Below are 8,362 nucleotides of genomic sequence, written 5' to 3'. Positions count from 1 at the left end.
CTGCCCTCACCTGCAGCCTGGCTGAGAGGTCTCCCTGCTGCCAGGCCGCAGCCCTCAGAGGGTGGGACGCCCTGCCCTGGGGCATCTCCCCTGCCTTGTCCTGCAGTTATGGCAGGGTAGGGCCCGCACAGTGAGGCCACTTTCCATCCAGGCTGCAAGTGAGAGGGGCAGCCGAGGGCATTTCCCCGCGCCGTCGCACCGAGAGCTGCAGATTTCCGGAGTCAGCCGTGCAATTCGTGACGCCCACGCATCCGTGGCCTGGGCTCTGGCAGGAGGCACAGCTCTTGTTCTTGGTGTGTCCACAGCTCCGTCAAGGTGACCAAGCTCCTCATTGTGCCCATTCGTCACGTGTGTTTATAATAACTGACACACGTCAAGGCCGTTGATGGAAAGCAGCCTGCTGGGTGGCTGAGGGCCCCCTGGACGCTGGACAAGCTCGGGGTCTGGGTGGTAGCTGACTTATCTCAGGAGCGGCTGGCTTTGAAAAATATACACAGCGGCCCACTGGACCCTTCAAACCCGTGTGCCGGCCTCAGGCGCTCCCTGCCTCGCCACAAGTGGAGGCTGTTTAAAATTGTCCAGGGATCATTAAACAGGCCTGGGGCTGATTTATGGGAGACAAACAGAGCTAAGAACGCCCAGGAATATTGCTGTGTGTGTGTGTCTGTGTGACTGTGTGTGTGCATGTTTGTGTCTGTGTCTGTGTATGTCTGTGTCTGTGTGTGTGTCTGTATGTGTCTGTGTGTGACTGTGTGTCTATGTGACTGTGTGTGTGCATGTTTGTGTCTGTGTGTGACTGTGTGTGTATGTGTGACTGTGTCTGTGACTGTGTCTGTGTATATATCTGTATGTGTGTGCCTGTATGTGTATCTGCATGTGTGTGTCTGTGTGTGTCTCTGTGCCTGTGTGTGACTCTGTGTGTGTGACTATGTCTGTGTGTGACTGTGTCTGTGTGTCTGTGTGTGTCTGTGTGACTGTGTCTGTGTGTGTCTGTGTGACTGTGTGTGTGTATGTCTGTGACTGTGTGTGACTGTGTGTGTGCATGTTTATGTCTGTGTGACTGTGTGTGTGTGGCTGTGTGTGACTGTGTGTGTCTGCGCCTGTGTGTGTCTGTATGTGTGTGTGTGACTATATCTATGTGTGTCTGTGTGTGTGTCTGTGTCTGTGTATATATCTGCATGTGTGTGCCTGTATGTGTATCTGCATGTGTGTGTGACTGTGTGTGTGTCTCTGTGACTGTGTGTGTGTATCTGCATATGTATCTGTGTACATCTCTCTGAGTGTATGTGTGTATGTGTGTCTGTGTATCTGTGTCTGCATGTGTGTGAGTAACCGTGACTGTGTGTGTGACTGTGTCTCTGTATCTGTGTGTCTTTGTGTGTGTGTGTCTCTGTGTCTGTGTGTGACTGTGTGTATGTCTCTGTGTTTGTGTATCTCTGTGCCTGTGTGTGATAGTGTATCTGTGTGTGTGTCTGTGTGCCTCTGTGTGTTAGTGTATCTGTGTCTGTGTGCATGTCTGTGTGTATCTCTGTGTATCTGTGTGTGTGTTAGTAGTGTATCTGTGTGTGTCTCTGTGTGTGTCTCTCTGTGTTAGTGTATCTGTGTGTGTGTCTGTGTGTATGTATGTCTCTGTGTCTGTGTGTCTCTCTGTATGTCTCTGTGTGTGTGTCTGTGTGTGTGTGTTAGTAGTGTATCTGTGTGTGTGTTAGTAGTGTATCTGTGTGTGTCTCTGTGTGTTAGTGTATCTCTGTGTGCATGTCTGTGTGTATGTATGTCTCTGTGTGTGTGTGTCTCTGTGTCTGTGTGTCTCTCTGTGTGTGTCTGTGTGTGTGTTAGTAGTGTATCTGTGTGTGTGTTAGTAGTGTATCTGTGTGTGTGTGTCTGTGTGCATGTCTGTGTGTATGTATGTCTCTGTGTCTGTGTGTATCTCTGTGTATCTGTGTGTGTGTTAGTAGTGTATCTGTGTGTGTGTCTCTGTGTGCATGTCTGTGTGTATGTATGTCTCTGTGTGTGTGTGTGTTAGTAGTGTATCTGTGTGTGTTAGTAGTGTATCTGTGTGTGTGTATCTGTGTGTGTTAGTGTATCTGTGTGTGTCTCTGTGTGTGTCTCTCTGTGTTAGTGTATCTGTGTGTGTGTCTGTGTGTATGTATGTCTCTGTGTCTGTGTGTCTGTGTGTCTCTCTGTATGTCTCTGTGTGTGTGTCTGTGTGTTAGTAGTGTATCTGTGTGTGTGTTAGTAGTGTATCTGTGTGTGTGTCTCTGTGTGCATGTCTGTGTGTATGTATGTCTCTGTGTGTGTGTCTCTGTGTGTCTCTCTGTGTGTGTCTGTGTGTGTGTGTCAGTAGTGTATCTGTGTGTGTGTTATAGTGTATCTGTGTGTGTCTCTGTGTGTTAGTGTGTCTCTGTGTGCATGTCTGTGTGTGTGTGTCTCTGTGTCTGTGTGTCTCTCTGTGTGTGTCTGTGTGTGTTAGTGTATGTCTGTGTGTATCTCTGTGTATCTGTGTGTGTGTTAGTAGTGTATCTGTGTGTGTCTCTGTGTGTGTCTCTCTGTGTTAGTGTATCTGTGTGCATGTCTGTGTGTATGTATGTCTCTCTGTGTGTGTCTCTGTGTCTGTGTGTCTGTCTGTGTGTGTCTGTGTGTGTTAGTAGTGTATCTGTGTGTGTGTTAGTAGTGTATCTGTGTGTGTCTCTGTGTGTTAGTGTGTCTCTGTGTGCATGTCTGTGTGTGTGTGTCTCTGTGTCTGTGTGTCTCTCTGTGTGTGTCTGTGTGTGTATCTCTGTGTGCATGTCTGTGTGTATGTATGTCTCTCTGTGTGTGTCTCTGTGTCTGTGTCTCTCTGTATGTCTCTCTGTGTGTGTCTGTGTGTGTGTGTTAGTAGTGTATCTGTGTGTGTGTTAGTAGTGTATCTCTGTGTGTGTCTCTGTGTGCATGTCTGTGTGTATGTATGTCTCTGTGTCTGTGTGTCTCTCTGTGTGTGTCTGTGTGTGTGGTTAACTGATGACCACAGAGCTCTCTGCTGCCAGGGTGAAGCTGACTCAGTGTTCGCTGCAGGCAGTGACTTTGTGTTGGCCACGCCCCGTCCAGGACATGGAGGCCAGCGGGCTGCTGGTGACTACAGCCGCTTCACATCCTGGCCTGGGTTCCGAGTTGAGTAGCATTTAAGTCTCATACCTGCCTTCCCCACCCACCCCCAAAAGGTAACAGATGAAGGACTGCAATGGGCATGCTCAGGTTTGGAATCTGAAGTGGACACAAAGGGGACTTGTGATGGGGAGGCTGGGCTGAGTAGCCTTGACTTGAGGTTGATGCCTGGAGCTTCCTAGCCACATGGCCACCACTCCCACAAGGGGGTCTTTCTGCAAAGTTATGAAGTGGAGGCCATGGCTGCACCTTGAGTGTGCCTGGGCCTTCACTCTCGGGGTTTCTGCAGGGAATGGAGCCAATTTCTCTCTTCATGTTGATGCTCAGAGCAAGGGAACAGATGAAGAATGGGCTGAGGGGTCCCAATGTTGTGCGATAGCGGGTTAAGCAGCTGCCTGTGATGCCGGCATCCCATATGAGCGCTGTTTCGAGTCCTGGCTGCTCCACTTCCCATCCAGCTCCTTGATAATGGCTGGGAAAGGCCAGTGGAAAGGCCAAATTGTTGGGCCCCTGTACCCATGTAGGAGACTCAGATGAAGCTCCTGGTTCTTGGTTTCAGCATGGCCTGGTGCTGGCTATTGTGACCATGTGGGGAGTAGAACCAGATGGATGGAAGATCTCTCTGTCTCTCCCTCTCTCTCTCTATAGCTCTGGCTTTCAAAAAAATCAATGTCTTAAAAAAACAAAGAATGCACCTGAGGCTGAGTCTTGTGTGTGTGGGACTCATCTTGGCAGGTGGAGGGTGTTGAGACGTTCAGACCACGGCTTTCCCAGCCTGGCTGAGCTCTCAGCTGCTCAGGAAGTAGCCTTGAGAAGCAACCGGGTGTCCTCGTGGGGGCCCTGCGTCCCCGTGGCTCCTGGCTCTGATGCAGTTTTTTAAAAGATATATTTATTTATTTGAAAGACAGAGTTACAGAGAGAGAGAGAGAGGGAAAGAGAGAGAGATAAAGGTCTTTCATCCGCTGGTTCACTCCCCAAATGGCTGTAACGGCCGGATCTGCGCCTATCTGAAGCCAGGAGCCAGGAGCTTCTTCCGGGTCTCCCACATGGGTGCAGGGGCCCAAGGACTTGGGCCATCTTCTGCTGCTTAAAACCAATGACCCTCCATCCCAAATAAACCCCAGTCTAAAGAGTAGCTGACAACAACTTAATTCCGTGTGCGTGTCCCTGGGATTCAGTAAGGCAATTGCATATTTGCAGTGTTAAGTGTTTCCATTGCATTGATCTGGAATTCTAACCCAAGAGTCATTAAAACTGGAGAACTCACTGTTTAGATTGGAAACGAAAGCACCTCCTGTTTCGTGACTCCGTAAGGCGACTCCTGTCGGCGTCCGTGGTGACCTGGGCTTCTGTCGCCAGAGCTGGGAGGAGTTGGCTTCCATTTTCCATAAAGGGTAACAGTCAGCTGCTGGGCCCATGATCCTGCAGCAGATGCCAGCCTGGTAAGAACGTCACTTGTCTGGGGCCGGCACCGTGGCTCACTTGGTTAATCCTCTGCCTGTGGCACTGGCATCCCATATGGGCGCTGGGTTCTAGTCCTGGTTGGGGTGCCAGTTCTGTCCCGGTTGCTTCTCTTCCAGTCCAGCTCTCTACTGTGGCCTAGGAGGGCAGTAGAGGATGGCCCAAGTGCTTGGGCCCTGCACCCACATGGGAGACCAGGAGGAAGCACCTGGCTCCTGGCTTCGGACCGGCACAGTGCCAGCCGTGGCGGCCATTTGGGGAGTGAACCAATAGAAGGAAGACCTTTTTCTCTGTCTCTCCCTCTCACTGTCTATAACGCTGCCTGTCAAAAAAAAAAAAAAAGTCACTTGTCCCTCCCTCTGTCATTAAGGTATTGGGACCACTGGTGACAACACGGCTCTAAGCTGCAATGTGACGCAGAGTCCATAGAATCAGTTAAGGAAGTCAAACTGCTGATTCAGGGACAAGCGATCCCCAAAGGGCTTTGGGAACAGCACTGTTGCCAAGGCCAGGGCTCTGGGCTGTGTTGTCACTATAAGGACTTGGCTGGGTACTTGTGTGGGGAGTGTGTGGGAGTGGGGTCGAGAGGTATGTATGGGTTTTAAAGATTTAAAAGAAAAGAAAACCCCGCATTGTCATCTGAAAGAGGACGAACACCGGTGGTTGAAGCCACAGCCCCTCTGGCACCTGTTCCTTATCTTGTAAGTCAGGAGCCTCGCAGCAACTCCCAGGGACTCAGCATGTCAAACGCCAGTCCTGTGTCCTGAAATAAGACTGCGCTGTCCCTTAGTCCCAGAAACGCTCACGGTCACGTTGGACGCATCCAGTGGCCGGCGTCACATCCCCACAGCTCTGTGAAAAAGAAGAAGAAGGGAATGAAATGGTGCCGGGTGTAGACAGAGTACGGGGCGGGGGGCCTCACCAGGGTGAAGGGGATTGGAGAATCCTCCCCGCTCCACCGGGAGTCCTGGCTGTGAGTGCTGCATGCTGTTGCACGTCTGGAATCCACGAGTGATCCAAAGCAAAGTCCTGGTCAGGTTCCCGTCTTCTTCTCTCTGCTTTGTCTCTGTGTTGCTTGGTGCAGGAGATGCAGGGGAGGCTGCTGGCCAGCAGGGACCCCTCGTGGGTGAGAGCCAGCAGCAGGAGTTGGTAAAGAGCCTGGGTGAGGGACCAGCACCTGGTTAAGCTCTCTCGTACATCTCAGATTGCTGGTTCAAGTCCCGGCTGCTCCACTTATGATCCAGCTCCCCGCTAACACACCCAAGAAACCAGCAAAGGATGGCTCAAGTGCTTGGGCCCCTGCTCCCCCTGTGGGAGACCTGGATGGAGTCCCAGGCTTCTGGCTTCAATTTGGCCCAGCCCTGACCATCATGACCATTTGGGGCAGTGAAAAAGTGGGGGGGTAAGATCTGTGTCTCTCAGGCTCCCTGTCTTTCAGTCACTTTACTTTCCAAATAAATCATTTTTTTTAAACAAAAAAGAACAGTGGATACTCACCGTAGGTCCTACTTACAGGTTTCCCATGGGGGTCTTCTGTGGATGGAATATGAGGGAACTTAAAAAGTGCATGGAAAAAAACCCTTTTAAAGTAACTCTAAAATAGTGCAAACTTCTTGAAATTCAATCATATGGGGCCAGGTCTCCAAAAAGTTCATGAGAAATGTGTATCTTGCAAAAACTGTGCGTGGATTTAAAATGATCTTTTTTGCACCCACATCAACTTATTCTGAATTTTACTTTTTTTTAAAAAGAATTATTTTATTTTATTTGAAAGAGTTACAGAGAGAAGTAAAGACAGAGGGAGAGGTCTTCTGTGTCACTGGTTCACTCTCCAAGCAGCCACATAGCCGGAGCTGTGCTGATCTGAAGCCAGGAGCCAGGAGCCAGGAGCTTCTTCCAGGTCTCCCATGTGGGTGCAAGGGCCCAAGGACTTAGGCCACCTTGTTCTGCTTTCCCAGGTCACAGCAGAGAGCTGGATCAGAAGTGGAGCGTCTGGGATTTGAACTGGTGCCCATATGAGATATTGGCATTGTAGGTGGTGGCCTTACCTGCTACCCCACAGCACTGGTTCCTCAATTTTACTTTTCCAGGAACCTTTCAAAGTACCCCCATACATCCTGTATGTGAAGGAGGCCAGGAAGCAGGAGATGAGCACACACAAGGGATGCGCTAGCTCTGTGTCAACAGCCTCCCCCTTTGCTACCACACACTCCAGGCTCTGTGCAAAATGGGGAAGAGTGAGGCCATGGGTCCAGGAGCTCAGGCCCCATCCGCTGCCTTGTCTCTGTGCCCTGACACAGATCTAAGAAATAACAGGAACTCAACAAACATTGGTTGCATTGCTTTTCCTGGTTCAACAGCAAATTCTTGTTAAACATCCAAGGTCCACCCGGGAAACAGAGGCCACTCTAAGTACACAGGACGAGGGGTCAGAGGACAGTGATGTTGGCGGGAAATGCAGCCCTCTGTGGGCTGGCGGGGCTACTGGGTCACCCTTTGGGGCAGTGGGGCCTTGGCCTAGCTGGCAGGAGCTGCAGCCCGGTGGAAGACTGCCAGAGATACTGCCTAGGTGTGTGGGAGCTGGTGACGGGACGATACCCAGGCTTCCCCCTTCGCCACACTCTCCACCTGCACCCGTTTCTTGGGGGACTCCCAGCAGAATCCAGCTGGCACGGGACCCTGACAGCACAGCCCCTTCTTCCCTGAATCCCAGGCCTGCCAGGCGGGCAAGGGGAAGGGCTTGGGCTGGCTCCGGGGACAGGAGGGCCAGATCTCAGCAGCCTAGGCGCTCACTTCTCTACTGCACTTCCTTCTAGAAATCCCTACACAGACAACGTGGATGGTGCACTCACCTCCCTTCATGGGTGTGGGAATATTTTTGGCGTTTGGAATAAGAATGCATTAAAAAGAGGAAAAAGAGAAATAAGGCAGGATGGGTGGAAAGCAGGAGAGAGGGAGGGAGGGAAGGAAGGAGACAGGTGATGGAGAACCAAGATTCCATCTCACCACGCGAAGAAGATGGTGCTTCCAGTTGTAAGGCAGCGACGGTGGATGAGCAGTGGTGGAGAGCCGAGCCTCGTCCGGGTCCTCGTAGTTACTCACGCAGTGCAATGCTGGAGAAAATACAGTGTCGTGACTTAACTGACAGCGGATCATCTGAAACAGGACCTAAAGGACTTGAGTGTCGCCCAGGGAGTAGTGAGCTTCATGGCCTGTACAACAGATTTTAAGTCTGGTTATTGCCGTTGAGGGAGGAGGCTGACGGCAGCCCCGCCCCTCTGAACTCTGCAGGTGGGAGCTGCTGGTACCTGTTCTGCTCTGTGCCGCTGTCCACGACTCTCACTAAGAGGCCCATCCCTTGCAGTTATCACGATCCCCTTGACCTGTGACCTGTCGCCTTTCCCCCTCTCCTGTGGTGTCTCCCCGACCCCAACCTGACTTCTGAAATGACCAGCTCCTCTGTGCAGCCTCCCTCACCCCTGAGTTGCGGTCCCAGAGCCCCTGGACTCCAGCTTGCCAGGAAAATTGCTCACCTGTTAGCTTGTATCAGGCTTGTATCAGCTTGTATCAGCGGGTAACCTTGGTTTTCACTGTGGGTCGACTGAGCTGAGCTGGACCACAACACTCAGAACTGCCTTCCCTGAACAGCTCCAAGGGAGCGTGGTGTGGGTGGCCACAGTGAGGGGACAGCTTGGGCTGCCAGCTCACCTGACTTGGGGGCAAGGGTGGGCATCTCTGCTCTCAGGCTTGGCTGCATCTC

This window comes from Lepus europaeus, chromosome 17 (assembly GCF_033115175.1).
Source record: "Lepus europaeus isolate LE1 chromosome 17, mLepTim1.pri, whole genome shotgun sequence".
Lineage (NCBI taxonomy): Eukaryota > Metazoa > Chordata > Mammalia > Lagomorpha > Leporidae > Lepus > Lepus europaeus.
Note: the sequence above shows the minus strand (reverse complement) of the source record.